This window comes from Gracilinanus agilis, chromosome 3, assembly GCF_016433145.1.
Source record: "Gracilinanus agilis isolate LMUSP501 chromosome 3, AgileGrace, whole genome shotgun sequence".
NCBI classification, from domain to species: Eukaryota; Metazoa; Chordata; class Mammalia; order Didelphimorphia; family Didelphidae; genus Gracilinanus; species Gracilinanus agilis.
The window spans coordinates 130,510,182-130,529,341 of NC_058132.1; the positions used below are offsets into that span (position 1 = coordinate 130,510,182).

The window sequence follows — 19,160 nt, forward strand, 5'->3', positions numbered from 1 at the left end:
TATCACTAAACATCTAATACTTCTTTGCAAAAAAAAGGCTTAACTTTCTTGTTTTTGAGAATATCACTGCTGAGGAAATGAAAGTAGATATAGATTAAGTTGCTAGTGACTAAGTAGCTTATACAATATTTGGGTATAAATATCTTGACTATATAACCACTATTAACATAACTTCTAAAAATGGAGACAAAAAATAGTGAGGTGAAAACTCATACCAGAGTAAACTATCAATATGTAGAACAGGACAATGTCTTTTTTTGGAGTTGGTATTTGATGTATGGACCACGAACTGACCCTAATCATAAAGTAATAGACAAATGGCAGGGTCACTGCATGTCCTCTAGCATAAAAAGGTATTTCAACTGACAAAAAAAGGAATAATGTCCTCAGACCTTCTTAGAGAGGAGTTAGGACACAGCAAGATGGTGGTTTTGCAAAGCAGAGGTTTGGTCAACAGAGACAGAGTTACCCTTGACAGGAACAGAGAAAGCCAGACTTAGAAATAGAAGATTAAAACAAGAGGTTTAGGACTATAGGATTCAGAGGCAGAAGGATGCTGAAAAATGATTTTATGGATGAAAGAAACTGAGGCATGGAGACTAAATGACCTGTTCATAACTATAAAGATCTGTTCGAGGATCAAGCAGACATTTCATATGTATACATGGAATGTAAGTGGGGTCTGAGTTAATAAAGAGTACAAAACAAATGGTTACACTTGCCAGTTTTGGAGGTGTATGTGTGTATGTGTGTTTTAATAACTCAGCCTGAAAAATCAGGCCTCACCTATATTTATGGAAGTGAGAAAAGAATAGGCAGCCACTACAAATTATATTACCATACCTTCATACCTTTAGAGTCATACATCGGCTGAAAGGTTTAGACAATACAAAAATCATACCGCAGTCATAATTTTTCATTTTGATAAATATCATGTTAAAGGCTAGTCAATCCAAGGCATCAATCATACATAAGTCAGAATCATACAAGATTCCTTGAAAGACATAGAAATAAACAATAGAAATAACTGGTTTCAAAACCCTTTGAAGAATAAACCAGGAGATACATGTTTGAAAAAAGCATTCACCAAACTTTATGGCAGCATAGTCTGGAGAGGGCTAACATGATGCTTTTATTTGTAAATAAATGACATTGTACCCATTGCATTAAACCAGAGCCCCCTAAGTGAGATCCATGATCACTCAGAGTTAAACCTATCTGTAGAAGAAATGTAAAGTAGATGAAGAAAGCCTAAAATCAAGATGATGATATGCATTTGAATGTACAATACAGAATTTCTCCATTGTTTCACATATATTAGGGTAGACATTATAAAGAAACAATGATCTGAGCTCAGAATTGAATAGGAAGAGAAGAAAGTGTAGAGTTCTTTAAATGAAAGTGTAGAGTTCTTTAAATGATCTAAAACTTTTCCCTGAAATAAGAGCAAATCTCTTCTGAGATTCTTTTTTGGTGATTCTTTTTGGCTACAAGTTTCGAAATACTACCCTTACAGGAACTGAAGTTGAGCTTTAGCCAAACAAAAATAGAAAAAAAGCACAGTACAAATGAGAAATTATGCAGGAAGAATGTTGTAGAAATTAATGTAGTTATTACTGTGCCTCCTACCTTTTGGCAGAGAGGTGGTGGACTATGCAGTATGAGTGGGATGAGGTAAACATTTTCAGATATATATGCACTCATTAATTTTGCTTAATTCCTTAACACAGTTCCCAGAACGGTAGATATTAATAAAGATTTTTACACTCATTCATTCATAAAAAAGTAGGTTCTTTTTTGAGGGTGAAATAGAAGAGAATAATTAGGAAGTGAAAGTGATGGAAAAAACATCAATATGACATTTTGATGTACCTGGGAGGAATGCAGCTCATTTGAAGAAATCACAAAATGTATGGGGCAGATAACAAAGATGATCCAGTGTTATAGTCTTACATGAAAAGAAAAGTCATACTTGCATTTTCACTTTGTTATCCCTTTAGGAAGGGAAGACACTGCTCAATTAAGTTTGATAGAATTATAGAGTAGCTAGTCATTGAATGGCCATAGGATCGGCCATAGGATCAGATAGCTCCTATTCAGGCTTTTTTCCTTATCCTTAGGATATTGTTTTCCTTGAGGCCATCTATGATAAATACCTCTATTTTCTCTTTGGAATTCCTTACAATTTGGCTTCCAACTTCATCATTCCATTGTAACTTCTCTTGCCAGTTATGAACAATCTCTGAATTGACTAATACAATAGTGTTTTCTCAATTTTATTTTACTTGATCTTTCTGCAGCGTTTGACAATTCAGTCTCTCTCTTCTTGATATTCTCATCTCTCTAGGTTTTCAGGACACTTTCTCTTGTTCTCCTACCTATTTGACCACTTCTTAGCCTCCTTTGCTGAATCATGCTCTAGGCATTTTCACTGGCTAGTTTACCACCTTGGAATGCTGCCCTTCCTCATCTCCATTTCCTTCCTTCAAGTCCCAACTAAAATATCACCTTCTATAGGAATCCTTTCCAAATCTCCTTTAATTGTATTACTTCTCACCCAAATGTAACACTTGCAGCTTGTGTGTGTGTGTGTACACTTTGCTGTCTACACCATTAGCTTGTGAGTGCTCTCTAGCACTTAGCACAGTGCTTGGTACATAGTAGGCACTTACTAAATGTTTACTGACACATCGATTTATATTCTCTTATTACTCACTTTCTCATGACTTCCCCTTTAATGCAGTTTGGCCCTACTTGATCCTAGCCCCTTTTCCTTGAAGTCTAGTAGATGCACTCCATCATCCTGCCATAATTCCTTCTCTTCCTTACTTCTCTGGTTAGCACAGAGTGCTGTTACTGGGCAGTACTAGTCAGGACAACAGTCTGGCTTTTGATTTTCTGTGATACAGGCAGGTAGGTGGCCAGGTATGAGATGGGGAATGCGCATAGTTAAGTTCTATGGTAATCCCTCAGATTAGCTAGTGCCACCTTGCCAGTGTGGTCCTGATGGGGGAGAAGTGCTAAACCAGCTCCTTAGGAGTTAGGGATTAGCCTTCTCCATTGTTAGTTCATCAGTTTATCATCTCATTAGAGTTCTTGGTATCTCAGGATGGTAGATAGAGGGTAATCAATAAATCAATGAACAGTTATTGACTACCTACTCTATGTCAAGCACACACACACACACACACACACAAGGCAAAAGATAGTCCCTTATCTCAAGGAGTATAAAACAGTAAAAAATAAGGAGTAAAAACCACTTTACTTCTTTGGCATAATTTCTAATTTGGAGAGGTTTGAGCGGTCATAAGGAATGGAGAAAGTTCCTAGTCTACTACCTTGATAATCATATTGCTTTTAAAAAACAACAACACAAAAAACTAAGTCTATATAAATTACTTGCCTTATTTTGGCTACCTTGCAGTAGGGCAACTTGTCTATTATCCTAGTGATGGAAATTCCACAGTTTAAGGATTACCTGATGGCCTAGAAACTCTCAGTAATCAACTTCTAGCATTTAATTCCTTTTTGAGAACTCCATACCCTTACTTAAGAGGAGCATTTCTGAGTTTGTTTGATTTTTTTTTTAAAGTTAATCAACTTGTCCTAATGAAAGACTAGTTTGAAACAGCAGTTCTAATAGCCAATGTGTTGTAGGAATCCATTGAAGAAATTTTAGGTTCTCTATGCATTCCCAAAAAACACAGGAATTTTCACCCAAAAAAGTATGGTTTTTGGCTTGAAGGTGAAGTGGTGACTTTTGATCAATCCAAATCCCCTATTCATTTTGAGACAAAATGTTGTTGAGACAAAAATTTCTCTTTGAGGCAAACCTCTCAATTTTCTTTTTCTTTATTCTTCTTATTCTTTTTTGGGGATTGAGACAAGTTTTTGCAAACACACACACACACAACAGGTATGATTTTTGCTAAATGGTGTGATTTGTTGCAAAACTGTAAAAGAGGGCATAGGATATGAATGTAACTAACCCTGCCAGCTATGGTAGAACTGGACCCTCATGAAAGACTTAATTTTCAAACTAAAGAACATATAGAATTTGCTGGTGATGAAAGAAGGCACTCAAAAGGACAGTGTTTGAATCTGCCCATATCACCTGAGTCATCTAGAATTGGGACTATAGATAAATATGCCAATAGAACCCTATGTGGTTTTCTGGGGACAAAAATGTCTAACTGATTTCCTTTCAGGGAAAGCCAGATGTAAAAGGGAATTCTTGGTTCTCTTTGAGTTCACACTTGTGAAAAGGGAGTCCTTTGTTCTCTTTGCCTAGCTGGAATTAACACTTTGGTTGGCAATAACTTTGAATCAACACAAGCTTGAATAGGTGGGAGAAGCTTGAAAACCTTTTAGTGAGTTCACACCTTACTTGATGCTAGGTGAGAGGAAGAGTTCACACACTCAGAAAGGTGTGAATCCAAAGATGACAACTCAGACAATTTGGAAACTGATTGGCCCCCAGGAAAAGGGACAGGGACAGGAAACCACCATAAAAGCAGGTAATCTGGTGAAGGAGGCTAGTAGAGAGTAAACTCCAAGAAGAGAGTCACTCCAAGAAGGAAGTCAGCTCAAAGAAGAAAGTAGGCCTCAGGAGTCACCTTCAGCTCTAGTCATTGTCTTGGGTGAGTGAATAGCTGGTTTTCCCTTCCTGTCTTCTGGGGATAGTTTAATTCTGATTGAAGGTTAACAAATCCTGGCTGAGCCAAGCACTGGAACGATGTTTAGTTAGATAGGTTAATGTCTTCTCTACCTTTTTGTACTTTCACTATTTCTACCTCTTTTATAAATAAAAGATTTATAATTTTTATATATTTAGCCAAACCATTAATTTAAGACTTACACAGAAGCACCATGATGAAAGGGATGGAATGAAGAGCTTAGAGTCAGGAAGACCGAGGTCCCTCCTCTTCCATGCATTATAAGTGTAACCCTAGGTAAATCACTTAATTTCTATGTATAGGACACTCTCTATGACTTAGTAACATGCTTGAGACCTTATCACCTTTAACTTATTTGATTGAATATAGGTTTTATTTCATCTAGTCTCTCTGTACTCTAAATCATTCTTTATATAACTGATGAAGTTAATTTCCTTAAGGCAGGTCTGGCCATGTATGTCATTCCTGCATTCAAAAATCTCCAGTGGCTCCATATTAGCCTTTAGGATAAAAAACAAACATCTTAGCCTGGAATTTAATGACCTCCACAACCAGAATTTAGACATTCTACACTAGTGGCCTTAACACATTCATTCCATGTTCCAGCTAAATTTGCTTATTTTGCTATTTCCAGGAGTTGGCATTCCATCTTCCATTTTTGTGCCTTTGCAAAAGCTATCCATCCAAACACCTGGAATAACATACTCTATACCTTAAAATCTCAAGCTTCTTTCAAGGATCAGTTTATCCCATCCTAAAGTTTATCATCCCAAAGGAAACTTCCTCTGATTCTCTTCTCTAGTACTTTCTTGTCTCAAATTATATTATACTCATTTATTTGTTTAGTGTCCTTCCAGGAGAATGCAACCTCTTTAGGAAGGAATTATCTTTTCATCCCAAATTCTAGAACAAACAAAGCTTTAATAAATGTTTGTTGCCTTATAGTAAATACAAAGAAAGATGAGAGATGGAGGAAGGGGCTATTGCTAGTTGGAAAAGGGATTCAGGCGGGGTGCTCACTGAAGAGGCAGCAACTGTGCTGTACTAAATCAAAGAAAAATTATATGGCAAGTCATTCTGTTTTACAGAGAGCATGTTCCAGAGAACATCTTCAAATACTTGGAGGAAAGAAAGGACAGAATTAGATAATGTTTCAGTTTGGCTAGAACATTAAATGTATGAAAGGGTATATGTAGTATGAAATAAGGTTGATGCCTGACAACAAGAGCCCTAGATGAAACTTTAAGCAGTTTGTTTTAGATCTTATAGAAAACATAAAGACAATGAAGGCTTTTGAACAGGGTACCGATAAAATTACTTTACAAGCTTATTTTAATAAAGTTACTATAATTAAATTTGACATGAGATCCTAAAAGTTTTAAACTGTTTTATAATTTAAAGTCTATTTGGCATTATATAACAACAAAGCAATATTTGACAAAGTGAAAATAGAAACAGACCTTTGTGTAGTTTTAATTCAGATTATAACCAATCCCCCCATACTACTAAAATATTTGCTTCTAACCAATATTTTTTAATCATTTGAGGTTTTATTACAATATAAAAGTCACACGATGGAGTATGAAGGGCTGAAATAGCTAGGTTTCCACTTTAATTTTGCCATTAAGATTCTCTAAAGAGAGGGAAACTTTTGTGATTAATTCACTAGTCTGGAAACCTTAGGTCCCTACTCTGAGAAAAGTAAGGTGATAGGGATACAAAGACAAAACCACAACATTGCACCAAAAAACAAAAAATCCAGAAATGATTTATGTATCAATAAGACTAAACCAGATATATCTTAGAACCAGATCTTGGAAGGCTTCAAATGCCAAGTTAGGAAGCTTACATTTTAACCAAGATGCAAGATAGAAACAATGAAGGATTTCATTCAAGTCTGTACCTTAGGTAATTTTGGCATCTGTGCAGAGAGTAGTTTGGAGATGGAAGACAGAAAAGAAACCTACTTGAGGTGATACTAAATCAAGTCCTGAAAAGAGGATCTTGGAACTTGAGCTATGGTGGTGACTGTGTGTGAAGAGTAGGGAAATGGTATGAAAGATGTTGGAGTAGGTAAAATTGTCAGAGATTGGCAACTAATTTGATATAAGAAAGTGAGATGACATGAGGCTACTAAATTTGAGTGAATGGGAGGATGGCAGTGGCTTTAATGGAAATAAGGAAGTTTGGAAGATAGTGATTTGTTTGGAGGAAGGCTAAAGATACACATTTTGGACAAGTTGAATTTGAGATATTGCTAGGCCATAAAGATGAAGATGTTCAAGAGGCAGTTAGTAAAATGGGGCTAGAGTTCAAGAATGAGGTTAGGGAGAGAATACAGAGCTGGAAATTAGTTGCTTAACGATAATAATCAAATCTATGGGAATGATTAAGAAGCGAAAGGATATAGATAAAAAAGAAAAGGGTGCAAGCCAGAAATTTCAGAAAAGTTTGGAGCATCAGGGATGATGATGCAGCATGAAAAGAGACTAAGAAGGAGTAGAATTAGTTCTAGAGAAAAGAAACAAAAGAGAGCAATATCCTAGAAACTGAGCAAATCCTAGAGCAAATATCTTAGAGAAATCCTAGAGAAATAGAGCAAAATCCTAGAAAAATGAGAAAGGGAAAAAACATTGAGGATTAGGCTGTGTTAGAGGCGTCAAGTATCAGAGGAGGACTGGTTTAAAAGTTAGCCTTTCAATGAACAATTGAAGTAGTAGATTGCTTGTAGTAGAGTGGTTGAGGTTAAAGTAAGATTTCAAGAGACTGATAAGTAAGCATAAATAATTTACTATGAATTTTTGTAGTAAAAGAGAAGGGATAATATTTTGAGAAGAAGTAGGGTTAAAATAAATTTATTTTTAAATGAAAGAGGAAATTAAGGCATGCCTATAGGCAATGAAGACTATGAGGGTGGGTAGAAGAATGATCATTAAAGGAAATCAATCAATTAATAAATATTTATTAAGTACCTACTATGTGCCATCTATTATTCTAAGTACTAGGTGATTGCAAGTGTGAGGTTGTCTTTTCTTCTTCAGACATTAGAATAAATGTGAGAGTAGAAGAAAATGGAGAGGGATCTAAATAATTCACTTCATAACTTTAAAAGACTAGATGTTGGATTTTTCTTTAGAATGTGGTATAGGATAAACTTCCCAATAACTGGCTGAGCTACAATTAATTAAACTTTAGATATCTTTAAAGTTTTACTCTCTAAAAAAAAGTGGTAGATATATCTAGAAGGCTAAAAAAATACATGTACGATATTGGTAGTTTTTCAATACTGACATTCTTTTCTAAAAATTCTATAATAATAGATTACATTTATAAATTTAAGGTTTACGAAACATTTTTTCAAAACCCTGTGAGTTAAGTAATAGAAGTATTATTGTTTTCTTCATTTTACAATTGAGAAAAGTCTTAAAGTTAAATGAGTTATACATATAATTTAGTCTATTAGTTTTGCTTCAGACAGAATTCAAACACAGTTCTCCCAACTTTATTTTTTCTCCTAACTTTGGGTCAAGCTCTTTCTCCAGTATACCACAAAGACTATTTTTTATTCATATATGCCAACGCAAATATAATTGAATTTATAACTTGTAAGGATACAAATCAGAAATCTCAAAGGAATATTATGAAAAGGCAATTACTTTCTTTCAATCTAACGCACCGCCAAATTGAAGAAAACAATATACTCAATGTCCAGTCAATCTTTCTATTTGTGGATTATGTCATACATATTAATAATGGAACCACCTAATATACATCCAATATTATGGGGACAAAATTTAGCAGTCACTGGAATACAGCCTTGAGAAAATTATTACATTTACCTATTAAAATGATGTTTTATTAAATTTTTTTCTTAGATCCATTTTTAATCTGACAAAGAAAAATGTTTTAATTCAACTTAAGAAAAGAAATCTTAGTCTTTCACAAAAACTCATGCATTAAAAAGAAATTCATAAGTTAAACGAAAGACAAGTAAAAATTATACTTCCTTCAACTTTTTAAGCAATAAAATAGGTTACTTTTATAGCAGTCTTAAAAAAAATTCAACATATGATAGCTGACAATTGTAAACTAATCCCTACCTTACTTTTTATTTATTTTGTGAACTGTAAAGTAAGGTCAATTGATAGCCTAAGATGGATCTCAGGTCCAATACAAGCTTTTCAAGTCTAATCAAAGGGGTATAAAAAACAAATAAAAAGATGAAAGTGTCTTTGCTTTTACATATGGCAAAAAAAAAAAAAATCAGTGAAAGGCTAAAAAAATAGTGAGATGTTCCATAGGGGAAGGTTAAGTCTGATGCTAATGCTTACTTAAAATGGTGACAGTCTGGAGTAGTGAAGCCTTGCTGGGCTGCTTTAATTTCTCCCTGGAATAGCTCTCTCCCAACCTTCTGCAGCACATCAAAGTCTCTGGAGCTCAATTAAAATTGGATTATATTGAAATGCTCTATCTACCGGCCTGTGTGCTCACTAACACTTTTCTCTCAGTAATACTCCAGATGACAGTTGCCCATCCCAATTTAAACAGTTGTCATAGAGACGGTGAACTAAAGAAGCAGTAACTAACAATACAAAGGAAAGGTAAGTGCGAGGGTTTCTGTGAATGAAGGGCTTGCTTTTCAACAATGCTGTTTATGCCACCAGTGGCTAAACAGAACAGACAGAAAAACACTATCAAGATCTATACGAATATAAATATAGCTAAACTTTTCAATTAGCTTATTTTACAAGAAGATGTCCACATATTTTAACATCTTGGTCTGTACTACTTAAAAACACCTAGATTTTCATGGTTTTCCCAAAGGAAGGTAGCTATCACATAATGCCATAGATTATGACTAACATTTTATAAATTAAAGATGTCAACATATTCTGTCTAATTACAAATTCACTATAAGAATAGTTATCTGACAGAGGGTTTATTTTTTCCACCAACCTTAGTGTTTAAATTCCAGTTCTGATATAACTTTTGGTAGCATATGAATAAAAAATCAAATGTTCTACAAACTCTGAGGCAGCAACATTTATTTCTAAATCAATTCTGATTTCATTTCTGGTTTTAATTAATAAGTAATATATAGTAATATGTAATCATTTAATTTTTCTTTATGAAATCAAAGCCCATCAACACACCCAGAAAATGCTGGCATTTTCCTAAAAGACCAAGAATGAAGAGAGTTTGAAATTCTGGCAGCAGTGGAATACGATGTATTTGACTGTGTTGATTGCTAGTAATGATATTATGTTCTTATGTGGATGGCATGTTTCTGGTACTTTAAAAGCTCTCAACCTTTTTTTTTTTTTTTTTTTTGGGTAATTGGCTTATTTCGAGTCTCCAGATTGTTTTTTTCAAACATTGTGCTGATCACCATGAAAAATGTGTAATTATTGCTATTTTACAGTATTGTACAATATTCCTTTTAAGCCCTCACTAACTGTGCTCTTTCTCTCCTGGGAAGGCTATGTTAGGATTTTGAAGCAGCAACAAGGCCGAGTGCACAAAGTGCAGGCCAAAGGGGAAGAAAACAAAAATGTGTCAGAAAATCTAAAAACTGCACAGATCAAAATTTGTCAAAACAAGGCCCTGGTTTAAACCAACAAGAAGGGCCCCTCCAGCTTGGGCCTTGACAAAGCACAGCCTTTATATTTATTTATTTTTTTATTTTTAGCCCAGCTGTAGAAAATACCATCTAATGAACCTGTCTGGGGCGGCTGTCCCCATCCTGTCAGGCATGTCAGGAAATGACAAGCACTGGGGACAGGCCGCCGCCAGTCATCGACAGGCCTGCCAGCTGGAGAGTTCAGCCCCAATCTAATCACACCACCAGAAAATAACTTTCACGCTTTCAGCCTGACAGGATGGACTCAAGGAAAAAAAAATTAGGACTGGAAACAATGCTTTTTGTTTCAATTATATACCTTTTTCACACAGTAATTAAAAAGAATCTACTGGCACATGCATTTCATGCTGCTTCATATTAATGCAACTCAGTGTAAATGTCATTATTAAAATAAAGAAACAGACGCAGAAGTTGTCTAGATGTTAGAGAGAAAACAGGAGTAAGACTACCTCTGCCCCTTCTTTGAAAACTATAGTTCTGAAATGTCATTTAAAAAAATTTAGTTTTGATGATTTAAATCATACTTCTATCTATAAAAACAGTATATGACCTTTAGACAGGACAGTGTCATTGTTTTCCTTTTATTTGAGAGTTAAAAGACTAATAGGAGATACTAAATGTTTTCCTACAGCAATGAAATATTTTCTGTATTCTGTGTTTAGAAGGAAAGGATCATTAAGAAAAAAAAATTATTGGCTGAGGCTCTGTGACTCCAATAAAAGGGATTAAAAGTATATAAAACTGTCTCTGTTTCTTCCTATACTCTCAAATAACATATTTAACAAATTTATTCACTGCATCAATCAGTTGTTTTAGATGATCATTAATTTATCATTTTGGAATCAGGGAGGCAATAGCTGGAATCTGTTCAAGATTTTAAATGGCAATATAGAATAGCAATGTAAAAGAATGGCTAGATATCAAAAAGGTATGACTATTTGTTCATTGTATGCCTATGTATAAGTAAATGAAGGTATATATACACTTCCTTTATACATAATGGTGTTTTTAGGGACTATTTCATGACAGATTGTCAACATTCAACACTGAAAAGCTTGGCCAAGTGCGCATAAATATAGAAGATAAAAAGTTTAATCTATGTCTATACAAACATATCTGCATATAATATGTGTATATATGTACATGTATATATATATGCACACAGATGTGCATGCTTAGAATATATTTTAACTGATAATCACTTTCTTATTATTTAAAAAAATTCTAATTCTTTCAAGTCAAAAGATTAATGAGTTCCAAAAGTTTAAGCAAACAAAGGTAGCAAAACTATATTTAACATGGGTTTCTTCTTCTTTGGATTCCATTAGTATAGGGAACTCCTAGACAAGGAAACTCCCTCTTATCAATTCAGGTCAGCACCTTCTTGGGAACTTATAGAGAGTTACAGAGATCTGAGAACATAAGTGATGTGCTGAGGAGTCACACATCTAGGATGGGTCAGAGGTGGAAAATGAACCCAGGTCTTCCTGGTGTCAAGGCTGCTCTCTTCTCTACTAGATCATAATGTCTTTCTATTTTAACAAAAAGAAATGTAATGATACACTAAATTCAAATATGCTTCTCAAACTGGCTTTTATATTGTGTTAAAAACATGGAGTATACCAATATATTAATGTTATACACCTACATTTACCAGAAAGATTAAAAAGTTTATGCTTTATACAGTATTAAAATAAATTAGCCCACTAAGTGATGCTTCAGATTGGGATGTTAGGCTTAATATATGAGCCATAGTAAGAACTCTGAAATACAATCTTGTTATCAAGTTGATAGTGCAAATAAGTAGGTTGAATGTACTAACTGAAATGGAAATATTTCTAGAAGAACAGCAATAAAAGCCTTGCTCATTCAAAAGTGCTATGAGTTCTCTAATGAATACAAAAGGAGAGGAATTCATTTTATATTCCACTTTGAAGATAAATGAGGTGAAAAGGGCATATATTTGCAATTTTACATTTTCATATACTACATATATACATATTTTGAATGTGTAGCAATTTTATTCAAGGATCCATGTAAGATTTTGTCATTAGCTTACTCAATACTTCTTTTTTGCTACTTTATTTAATTTATTTCATTCCTGTGGGTATAAGGAAAGCTATGGCCTCTTGACCCCAATTTTCACTTAAAGAAACAAATTTCTTTTTTGCAAACTAATGTAATTTTTCTTCTGTCAACCTTCAACCCTTAAAATATTAACCCCATTCTTATTACAGTAAATATTCATTTTTTGTCACCCAAATTTACTTATAATTAATGAAAATTCCTAACTTCAATCAAGTAATGAAATTGTTTCTGATATTTATGCCAAATGATGAAAAATTATAGTCATATTCTAATGAGTTACTTTTTTGTTTCTACATAAATATAATTTAATTTCTATCCTTTATTTATATTCTGCCAGGTCAAAGAGCCCATGAAATGCTGACCTCAGAGTCAGGAAAATCAGAATTCAAATGGTATCTCACACATTGCCTAGCTATGCAAACCTGGTCAAAAAAATCCAAACTCTCTGACACTCAGTTTTCTCAGCTGTAAAATTGGAATAATAACACCTACCTCACAGGGTGAGGATCATGAGATAGCATATGTAAACTGTTTCACAGACCTGAAAACTCTATATAAATACTAGTTATCAATAACAATTTTGAATGACAATGACTTGAACTATGCCTTCTGGGAATCAGCTTTACTTTTCTGTTGCTCTTGGATTCAACACGTAAAAAAGCACACATTCTTTGAATAAAACTCTGATGCAACAGATTAATCAACAAAATGGAAGATCAAGTATGTAACTGAATATTCTCAAATAATTCTATCGTATAAACAAAATGATATATTGGAAGTTACCAGTATGCCATGTAGAAACCTCAATCATTTTTCACTGTTAGAAGAAAAGTCAAGTAATATCAAATAATCACAGTCTTGGCTATTAGCAAAATTTCATAATTATAAATTATATGATTTACTAAAGCTTCCCATAAAGATGAAGTATTAAAGAAATGTTTAGAAAAAGTATGTCTCTAAAGTACAAACAGGCTTAAATAAATGACCAAGCCACTTTGGCAATGTCAATATGATGACAACCATCTTGATAATTAGTGACAAATAGATGGCTGCCTACATTTTTCAGTTCTAAAATGGGGAGCTAATATATGGCAGAAATGTATTTGGTTAAATAATAGATTGAATAATAATACATAATATTCATATTACATTTGAAATTTTAAGTTTGCAAAATACTTGCTATTCATTATCTTATTTGATTAGAATAACCTTGTTATGTAAATATTATGGGTATTATTATTACCATTTTACAGATGAATAAATTAAGAATCAGGGAGATTAAGTGACATTCTCAGGGTTAAAGAACTAAATAGCACATGTGGGATTTGAACCCAGATCTTCTTGATTTCAAGGTTAATACCCTATACCACCTTGTTTGCTAAGAAAAGCAAATTAGCTTCTTTTTAAAAGTTAAAAACACTATAACGAATGCTAATTCAATTATTTTATGAATAACACATGAATATGGGAAATTCACAGTATGGGAAGATTACCTGAAGTACATAGCAGCTAACTGATCTGCCCAAAGTTACATACTTATTAAAAATCAGTGGCGGGATTTGATTCTAGGTCATGTATATTCCACAGTTAGCAATCCAAAAACTGTACCATGCTTTCTCTGAAAAACAATTCAGTAGCTTACCTGAAAATTAATAAATTATGTAATACAGTATTATTTTTTATGTAGTACATTTAATAATTAATATAGTAATAAATGCCTATTCAAACTTTTCATTAGAAACAAAATCCAAATGTTATTGTATAGCATTTACCTGTTTCATCTAAAATATTTGTTTATTGGTAAAATAAGAAGAATAACAAATTCAAAAGTAGTATGTGAAGTTGAAATGAGAACTGTGCCCCAAGTTACAGAAACAGCTGCACTCTTGAAAAGTATTATGTAAAATAATATATTTGACTGGTCATAAGAGGCAGCAAATTAATTCTCCTAACATATTGTTGGATATCTAGGAATGGGGAAACATAGGTAAAAGGGATGAGAAGTGGGAGAAAGAAATAAAGATTACGTAAAAAATTTTGGAATGGTCCTTATTTCTCTTAGAGCTTTAATGAGAAGAAGGTTCATCCCTTGGAAAATTGTAATTAGGAAGGAGGGAAACTGCTTCCAGTTTGTCCCACAGTCACCCTAGATCAGGGGTCGGCAACCTTTTTGGCCATGAGAGCCATAAACGCCACATTTTTAAAAATGTAATTTCGTGAGAGCTGTACAGTGCTCACAGTGCGCGCTCCTGTAACAGCGCCTGAAAAAAAAATTGACTTTATGGCTCTTGCAGAAAGAGCCATATGTTGCCGACCCCTGCCCTAGATCAAAAATATTAGCCTGTACATTCTACAAATTAGATTATTTGTCCTAATTAGATTTTTTTTTTTAAAAAAAAAGGAAAAAAAAACTCTTAGAAAAGTTAGGTCTTCTGGTTGTTAATATATAAATTTGATTTTTGGTTGTGTTTTGGACAGTGGTGTAATATAGCTTCCTGCTACTCTAAAGATCCTTAAGTTGGGAATATCAGAGTTTAGGTCAGCTCAAACAACTGTTGGATCAGATAGTTTTGGTTCTGACTATGCTCCAGGGAGCATTCAAACACCTAGGTCAGTGGTTCCCAAACTTTTTTGGCCTACCACCCCCTTTCCAGAAAAAATATTACTTAGCCCCCTGGAAATTAATTTTTTAAAAATTTTAATAGCAATTAATAGGAAAGATAAATGCACCTGTGCCCATCACCACCTCCTGGATTGCTGCAGCACCCACCAGGGGGTGGTGGCGCCCACTTTGGGAATCACTGACCTAGATCATTGATAATGAACCTTTTAGAAGGGTGGGTGATGTGAGAAATGTCTTCAGGCGCTCCTAGAGCAAAGAAGGGAAGCACCCCCTCCCCACTCTTCTAGTAATGAACTTTGTGCTGGGGCAATGGTGTGACTCATGCCCACAGAGAGGGCTTGGGTGTCTCCTCTGGTATGCGTGCCATAGGTTCACCACTACAGAACTAGAGGTTGTTAGTGGGCTTGCTTTAACACCATTCTACTCTAAGCAATATTAATAATGGACTTCAATGTGGGCCTACTCCTATTCTAATGGCAAAATGCCATTCTGATCATTATAAACAACATAACTAAGAACAGCTTACTTCTCTTCTCTTATGATGGACCTCCCACAATGTTGAAATTGTCACTGTTTCTGAAAGAAAATTTCTAGTTCACAAACAGTAAATCAACAAGTGTTTATCAGATATCTACAATAAGCTGCTAGAACTATAAGTACAGTAGGGTATCCTCATCTTCAGTTTTGCTTTCTCAGGTTTCAATTAGTCAAAGCTCTAGAAAGCCTCCTGTGGCAGAGTTTTACCCTTGGGGCAGTGGTCTCTTCTGCTTCCACTTTCACTTTTTTAAAAGGGATTTTTGGTTGTTGTTGTAGTTGCAGGGTGGGAGGCAATGGCACACTGAGCTGAGGGACAGAAGTAGGGAGAGAGAAAACATATATATGAGGGTCAGCAGGCATTTACTTATATCCACAGTTTCAGGCAAGTCTTAGAAGGTACTCCCCAATGGATATAGGGCCCTACTGTATAAATCAGTGATTCCCAAACTTTTTTGGCCTACCGCCCCCTTTCCAGAAAAATATTACTTAGCCCCCTAGAAATTAATTTTTAAAATTTTAATAGCAATTAATAGGAAAGATAAATGTACCTGTGGCCAGCACCACCTCCCTGGATCGCTGCAACACCCACCAGGGTGTGGTAGCACCCACTTTGGGAATCACTGGTATAAATAATGAAATAAATCTCTACTTATAAAAAGCATGTGCTCCAATAGGGGAGACAAATATGAAAAATATACATCATAAATATAAAGTGATTAAACACAATTTTTTTACAAAGTAGAAAAATATAGGGTAGTTTTGGAAGCAGGGCACTAGTATAATGGAATTAAGAAAGGTTTCATGCAGATAATGGGGGCTTAATGTATCCTAAAGGAAGAAAGGAACTGTATGAAGTAGAAGGAGTATATTCCAGGAATTCTGACAACTGAAGTAATGGCATGGAGACAGAAGAAAAGAGTGTTAGAAGATAAGGATCAAAGAAATGGGCCAGTTTTGTTGGACCACACTGGATAGACAGAAAGTAATGTCCAAAGCTGGAAAGAATGGTTGAAGCTAGACTGTAAAGAAGAAGCTATAATATTTTAATACATAGAACAACAGAAAGTCATTGAAACTGGGTAAGAGAATCCCATTGTCAGATCTGCATTTAAGGGAAACTGCTGTGGCAGCAATATGTAGGATGGACTACAGTGGGAAGAAGGGAACCCAGTTAAAAGAGTATATGAGGGACTGAGAAAGATGCTAAGGGCTTGAACTAAGGTGGTATTGGTGTGAATGAGAAAAGATGTAAAAGATATTATAGGGATAGAAAAGGTAAGATATGGCAACTAATCGGTTATATGTAATGAATGAGAATGAGGAGTCCTGGATAATATTGAAATGATGAGCCTGAGAGACTGGAAGGATGGTGATGCCTTCAACAGAAAAATAAGTTCGAAATACATGAAGAAGGTTCAGTATAAAATTGACAGTGAGATCAGTTGTGGATAAGCTAATTTTTGAGGCAACTGGTGATGTTGACTTGAAGTTCAAGGAAAGGGAGTTGATTTCTGTGGATAAGTGAGAGTAAAACCCTTGGGAATTAATGAAGTTACTAAGAGTATAAGGCGCTGGGAAGGTGGAAGGAGAAGGAAGAAAGTGGAAGGTTGGTGAAAGGTGGGAAGCAGAGGACCTAGATTAAAACCTCTGGGGACACAAAGGGGCTAAGATATATATGCTTTGTATGATAACTCAGCAAAATTGACCGAGAAAGAGCAGTCAGACAAGTAGGTGAAGCAGGAGAAAGTAGTGTTATGAAAACAGTCAAGAACATTTGTGAGGAAAGCATGGTCGACAGTGTCAAATGCAGCAAATATGTTGAGATGAGAGGTTAAAAAAAATCATCAGATTTTGCAGAGATAGAGTAATTTCAGTTGAGTGATTGAAGTCAAAAAGCCAGAATGCAAAGGATTAAGGAGGAAAAGAAAAGGAAGTAGAGGCAATAAATGGAGACTATTTTTTCAAAGAGTTTGGGTAAGAAAGGCAGGAAAGATATAGGCCAATAACTCGAGGGGATTGTAAGGTCTAGTGAAAGTTTTTAAGGATGAGGGGAGACTAATGGTTTACTCTTTTCCTATGGTGGGCCTTTCAACTGTTGCTGCTGAGACTGTCCAACTCCTTTTGAAATACATTTTTTTATTCCATAGTTTCCCTTTTCATAACACCTCTGACCAGTCCTCAATTTTTTTCATTTCTTGAATTTTGGTATTCATGATTTTTTCAAGCAAAAATTCACATTGGATAAACTAAATGCTTGAGCAGCATGTCAAATTCTACGTAGCCTACCATTTAAGACTAGTTGCCCTACTTTATACTATGAGAATTTGTCTATTCAAAACATGAACTTCTATTTGATCTCTATCTCCAGTTTTTTCCTGTAGTCACATTATATATCCAATTACTAACAAAATAAAGTTAGTTAGAGGCTTCACCATATTCTGGATCATATCTGGTTTCCCTCCTAAAACTTACACAGCACTAGGCTTTCCTGGTAGCTAGTGAACTAAGTAATTAGCCTTTTCTCCCTCATTCAGATATTGTGATCTTTGGCCTAACTGGACAGGATTACAATTGTATTATGTATCTACTCTATATTCTAACAGTCCTTGTGATGCCTCTACTTCCATGTCAAACTACATTTGCTGAAACCTTGTCCAACCTGATCAGACAAAAGATGAGAAAAATAGACAAGTTCAATAGGTCATAGAATCATATAGGTGATGAGATTACCTGATGGCCAGGAACCTGGCCTTGAGGAGAGAGCACATGAATCAGGAAACAACATATATGCTTCAGAAATAATAGGCACTTTCCACCAATAGAAACTCACTAAGCATTGGCCTTGAGTTCCATCAAGGCATTCAGAGATAGGGTAGGATGGGGGAAACATGGATATAACTGAAAAAGGAAAGGGTATGGCTAGAAAGCACTACCACAACCCCGATTCCCACCAAAAAAAAACCAACCCAACAAAACCTCCAGAAGTTATTTCTGTAAGAATCATTGATTCATGTTTAGTAATTGTTACATTACTAGTCCTGTCCTGATCCCCTACACGGCCAGTCTGACCACAGTTCCAGCCCCTATTTCATGATGCCTCCTCACCAGTTACCAGTTAATATCTACACTCTTCTCAGCTCAATGGATTTTCTGCTCCCCCACTTCTTCCACCCTCAAGAATGATCTAGGTCTCTTAATTGCCCTCAAACACAAATATTCCTTGGATTCATCATTATAGGACTTGACATTTATGCAACTGATTTTTTGGTATGACTAAGAACAGACCTCTTTATCACTATTAACTTTCATCAATTTAAATTTAGCCCACTGTTCCAAGCCATCAAAATGGTTCTAGATCAGAGTTGGCAAACCTTTTTAAGATTGCATGCCCAAAATGCACCTTCAAGCTGCCTATGAGCCCCATGCATTACCCATGACAGCAGAGGGAGGAAGTGTTTGAACTGGACTGCTAGGCAGAGAGGCAGAACATGGGAACACTGTCCTCAGGCATGGTAGAGAGGGGGAGGGGAACAATTCCCTCAGGCACACTAGGGCATGTGTGCCACACCTTTGCCAGTGTGGTTTTAAATATTGT

General features: G+C 35.1%; 1 protein-coding gene across 1 annotated transcript in view; it reads right to left on the reverse strand.

Moving 5' to 3' along the window:
• NBEA (neurobeachin) overlaps window positions 1-19,160 on the reverse strand; it is an 800,789-nt gene that overhangs the window by 150,701 nt on the left and 630,928 nt on the right. The gene's annotated exons all lie outside the window — the stretch shown is intronic.